This window comes from Myotis davidii, unplaced genomic scaffold (assembly GCF_000327345.1).
Source record: "Myotis davidii unplaced genomic scaffold, ASM32734v1 scaffold62, whole genome shotgun sequence".
Classification (NCBI taxonomy): domain Eukaryota; kingdom Metazoa; phylum Chordata; class Mammalia; order Chiroptera; family Vespertilionidae; genus Myotis; species Myotis davidii.
The window spans coordinates 2,040,891-2,046,529 of NW_006295180.1; the positions used below are offsets into that span (position 1 = coordinate 2,040,891).

The 5,639-nt window shown below is 50.3% G+C and overlaps 1 long non-coding RNA gene across 1 annotated transcript in view; it reads right to left on the reverse strand.

Moving 5' to 3' along the window:
• LOC107184093 overlaps positions 1 to 4,864 on the reverse strand; it is a 23,288-nt gene extending 18,424 nt beyond the window's left edge. The window contains exon 1 of the long non-coding RNA XR_001514915.1: positions 4,805 to 4,864. This is a non-coding gene — a long non-coding RNA (uncharacterized LOC107184093). The remainder of the gene's footprint in view (positions 1 to 4,804) is intronic.
• Between the last annotated feature and the right edge of the window lie 775 nt (positions 4,865 to 5,639).

Sequence of the window (5,639 nt, forward strand, 5' to 3'; positions counted from 1 at the left end):
AAGAAAAGAAAAACTCCTTGATTTATGGGGTGGCATGTTACTTCTGCTTTCAAGTTCTACCAATTAGCTCTAGCACATGGTTTTTCTTGGCGCTTTCTGCCTCCCTTCACAGATGGCATGGAAAAGTCTGACTGCTGACTCTCTGGTTCTTCCTCCCTATTTCCTCTCCTACGGCTAATTTAAGAAAGTCTACAGGATACCAGACCATTGCCAGCCCCGCCTCATTCCCCTGCCTTTGCCTTCTCTAGCCACCTCTACTGCTGGACTCCAGCACCCAGGCCTGATCAGATGGCCCAGGAAATGATCAGCATCCTCAGCCGCATGAACCAGTGTGGGATGGAACCAAGTTATTCCCTCCCCCAGTGGGGAAGCGGTGCCCTTCTGGGCTCTGGCAAGCTCCACCTGCCTCCAGTGTGAGCACTGCCTTCCTTGAAGAAGTTTTGATCCACTCCACGGAGCTGGGCTACCCTTGGCCCTGCTTACCAGTCCCTCACTGGTCCTGGGCAGGGCCATCCTAGAGTCAGCAGTTCCTAAGCCACAGCCTGCTCTTCCCACCTCACTCCATGGAGGCCACTCGTTTCTCGACACCTATGGTGAGGAGACTGGATTCCACAGGCCCTATGTGGACCTGTCTATGACTATAGGCCATGCCCAGGCTGGGACCCCTGCCTGGGTCACTCCCAACGCAGGTGCCCGCTCCCTTCACTAAGCTTCCAGGAAGCAGGCACTAGTTCCCTGGGGCTGGCAGGGCTGAGCAGAGCCTTCTGCTGGGTGGAGGAGCAGGAGCAATGAGGCGGCACAGTCTCAGCAGTTTCTGACGAATGCCCAGCCTGAGTCTGTGGGAATGGAAAGAAAAGCACAGGTTTTCACACGCTGCAGGTAATGGGACAAGAACACCTTATTGATGGCTGACATCACAGGACCCCACTGTTGCTAGGGAGGGTGGGGTACCCTGAGGTGGCTGGGTACCCAAGACTAATAGCTGCATTTGGACCAAGACCAGAGCCCACCCCTTTAATAAAGGAGGCTTTATTAGGTACAACTCTGACCGTCACTCTGCTATTTAATTACGTTTGAAAGTTTCCCATTTCCTGCAAAATAGCTTGACCCACAACTTGCTTTGCAATCTGAGATCAATATTGTACCAGTCAGGGCTTTCCAGAGAAAGAGAACAATAACATGTGTGTGTGTGTGTGTGTGTGTGTGTGTGTGTGTGTGTGTACAAACACCCATATGTATATTCGGCAGGTCCTCAAATAACGTTTTTTCCTTCAAAGTGGTTTCATTATAACACTGATGAGGGGAAAAAATTGATGCCCGGCCAGGGTTGCTGTCAGTGTGGGGGTTGCACAGGGTCACTGTCTGTGTGGGGATTGCACAGGGTCACTGTCTGTGTGGGGGTTGCACAGGATCACGTCTATACAGGGTTTGCACAGGGTCACTGTCTGTGTGGGGGTTGCACAGGGTCACTGTCTGTACAGAGTTTGCACAGGGTCACTGTCTGTGTGGGGTTTGCACAGGGTCACTGTCTGTACAGAGTTTGCACAGGGTCACTGTCTGTGTGGGGTTTGCACAGGGTCACTGTCTGTACAGAGTTTGCACAGGGTCACTGTCTGTGTGGGGTTTGCACAGGGTCACTGTCTGTACAGAGTTTGCACAGGGTCACTGTCTGTGTGGGGTTTGCACAGGGTCACTGTCTGTACAGAGTTTGCACAGGGTCACTGTCTGTGTGGGGTTTGCACAGGGTCACTGTCTGTGCGGGTTTGCACAGGGTCGCCATCTGTGGGAAGTCTGCACATTTTCTTCAGGTCTGTGTTGTCTCCTCCCACATCCTAGAGATGTGCATGTTAGGTGACTGGGTGTGTCTAAATGGTCCCAGTGTGAGTGTGGATGTGGGTAGAAGTACACACAGAATCAGAGAAAAGCCTGAGTCTAAAAATCCATAAGGAAGGGAAAGAAAGACCAAAGAAAGTTGCTGGACACTACAGTCTGGCAACTAACTGCAACTGCGAGACAAAGTGGATATTCCCCCCGCTGCTTGGCAGGCACCATCGAATTATATAAGGTAAAGGTGTATGTGTCAGGGGTGGGAATGGGGGTGGGGGAAAGGGGCATTCACGGCACTCATACAAGAATGCTACCAGGTACCGGGAATTACTTCACCTGCTTGACCAGGTCAGGACAATGGCCTGTTCCAAAAACCAGCACACAGTGGGAGGCAGGGAGGGGTGCTGACTTATGTCAGACTGAGTATTGATTACGATCAGACAGCCTCAAAGGTTTGAATCTCCATTGGGGTAAGAACCTCCATTCCAGCCCGGGTCCAGCTGGTGGGACAGATGGTGGTCAGGTCATGAAACTGTTTCTCCTCTACGCTTGTCCAGGGTTGGGTCCCGCCAGCTGCTGGGATAGGCTCCAGCGCCCACAACCCTGAACTGGAAAATAATTACCCTTCTTGTTTTCATTAATCTTTGTTTTTTCTTTCTTTCTTTTTTTTGTTAATCCTCACTGGAGGATTTTTTCCCATTGATTCTTAGATAGAGTGAAAGGGAAGAGAAGAGACAGACAGAGAGAAACAAGGATGTGAGACACATCAATTGGTTGCCTCCCACATGCCACCTGACCGGGGCCAGGTATCAAGCCTGCAACCAAGGTACATTCCTTCGACCGGAATCAAGCCTGGGACCCGTCAGTCCATGAGCCGACACTCCAACCACTGAGCAAAACTGGCCAGGGTTTAATCTTCCTTAAGTGTATATATAGCTCACATGTATTTAATGTCTAATTTTGGAAGTGTTTTGAGTCTTTACATAGAAGTTTGGTGATGTTTTTGTGACCAGAAATGCCATAAGAACTCAACTCTTGTTTATATCAATTACCTATGGCAAAATTGGTCTTGTTATATGTCATTTCACTCAGTCACAGTTTCCTACAACATTGAGAACTTTATCTCTGTATCTCTATTTATATCTATGCATCTATCATCTATGTCTATATATCTGGAGAGAGAGATTTATTTTAAGGAACTGGCTTAGATTGCGGAAGCTGGCAAGTTCAAAATCTATAGGCTGGCGACCCAGAGAAGAACCGATATAGCGAAGCCATCTGCTGGCAGCACTCCCTCTTCCTCAGGGAAGGTCAGTCTTTTTTCTATTAAAACCTTCAACTGATTGGATGGAGCCCACCCACATTTTGGAGGGTAATCTGTTTTAAATGTCCACTGATTTAATGTTAATCTCATCTAAAACAAACCTCCACCAAAAAAGCTACAATAATATTTAATCAGATCAAATATCTGGGGACTGTGTTTTCCAGCCAAAATGACACAAATTAATCATCGCAAACACGGTTTCCCAGCTTCTTTTTCAGACGTGCGCCTACGTGGGCCTTTCTTCTGGCCACTCAGACACCAGTTCTTTGGACACACCAGAAACTTCCTAGCTCTGGGCCTTTGTCCATCCCCATGGACTCCCAGAGCCCTGCGACTATGTCTTAGCACAGTTCGTTGTAATTGGGTGTTCACCTGCCTGTCTTCCACTGGATTTTTTACAGCCTCAAAGACACCTTTAGTCTTTTATTCATCCTCACGCTGCCAGGATCTGACATAGTAATTGAAATTCAAAGAACTTCAGTGGATGTTTGTGGCATAAAAATGAATCAAGAACGCTGAAGACCCACACCAGAGCTGAGGACTGAGGGGATTAACCACAGTCTGAGAACCAAGGAGATAAATGTTTAAAAAGTGGTAATGAAGCCCAGAATCACTTCTGGCTGGAAATCACAGAAGACTTTATCAGGGAAATAGCATTTGCCCCATGGGATTTCAACAGGTAGAGATGGAGGAAGGGCACTCCAGGGAAGGGAGTGCCTTGGGTTACAGCACAGAAGTGAGACTATGCAGAGAATGTTCAGGAACGAGTGCATATTTTCCTAGAACATGGGCTACATGCGTTGGTGTGGGTAGAGCTGGAAAGGCAGCAGGACCACAGCACTGCGGGCGGCAGTTCCGATGTGGTGGGGACCATCAGAGGCTGTCTGCACCAGGCAAGGGGTGGGCGGTGACATAATGGTTCAGGCCGGGCTGTCACGCCTGCCTCTTCCCAGAGAGTTATTAGAGCGAGGTCGGCACTGCGCCAGTGCTGAGGGTGAGCTCACTGATGCCTGAGTGAATTAAATACGCGGGTGGGCAAGGGAAGCCGCCTTCACTGTCATTCATTTGCAAATCTTAGAGCCACAGATCTGACTGCTCCGGTTTCATGTCGCGGTGTCATTTAGACAGGCTTGAAGAAGAGGTAAAGGACAATGTTTCAAAAGCTGAATGGCCAAAACAACTGCTAGGTTTTATTTAGTCCTGGCTGCCAATGAAAGCAAACAAAGGGCTGAGGGAATGATGTGATCAAGATGGGCCCTGAGGTGGGGGACCCAGGGCTGGAGTCCAGCCTGAGTAGGGTCTGGAGGGCTGGACTTTAAGAGCCCCTTCTCCCAAAGGCCCAGGATGACCATGGCCTCTCTCAAGGCCGAGGCTGCAGCCCCTGCACTGCTCCAGAGCGGGCTGCAGGGGCCTCTGGGTGAGGCGGAAGCTGGGCCCCCGCCCTGAAGCATTCAGGGAGGCAGCCTGTGCAGATGGGCTGTGGGCTACTTTGTAGTTCTAATTCTTCCACTTATCCACCTCCCCACCCTCTGTTTTTCCCCCTAGTTCCATCTCAAATATGATTATTTGAACAGCTTCCCAAAACATCTTGTTCAAGTGGCTTTTCTTGACTCTTAGCACCCAGGAAGAATGAGTCCCCACCACATAGCTCACCTGCTCCTGACTCCAGGCAGCGGTTAGGGATGCGTTCCCTGCAGCCTTTCAGCCTGTGCCTCCGGCCTCCCTTGTGCTGCCAGCTCCCGCTCAGTGCCCTGATTCCCCTGACCCTCAGCTGCCCCCCTCACCCCCCAACTCCCCAGCACCGCAGGGACTGCCGGGCCAGTTTTGTGGGCCAGGTCTGGACTCTGGCACAGTTTGTTGGCATTAGCATGGAGCTCTGCGCATAAAACACTGCATGGCAATGTTTCGGGTTACAGGGCAAGGCCCCTCCTCCCCCATGTGCGGCCCCAGGCAGTGAGAGGACAGGGGGGTGCTGGGCATGCCCTGCGCTATTCCCAGCTGGGTTTTAGAGCTGTGGCTGCCCCACTTTGCTGCGATTGGAGCAGAGCTTCAGGGAGGAGAAAGAAGGGCCGTGAACCAAATACCCCAGAATGTATTTTAAGGTCTTTCAGTGAGGAAAAAAAAATAGATGGAATGATTTTCCCATTTAAAAAAAGAAACAGAACCAACACCTTGTGGAAGATTGAGCAAATGAATGAAAGGCCTATTAAGCACAGGGTTGTTTGTTTACTTTTCAGGCTGCATTTCAGGCTGCATTTCACAGGGACTACCTTCCCCGCAACAAAACCTGCTCAGAGGACAGGACAAATGGTCTGTCTGCAGCCCCATAAAGCTCCACTGAGGCGGAGCTGCTCAAGGAAGATAGTTTCTCAGACGCTGCTCTTTCTGGTGAAACTGCAGGGCGTGCAGAATTCCAAGGCCTGCCTTGGAGGCCGCCTCCCTAAGCTTGGAAAGCTACAAAGTCCTCCCCAAAGAAAAACCATGAGGC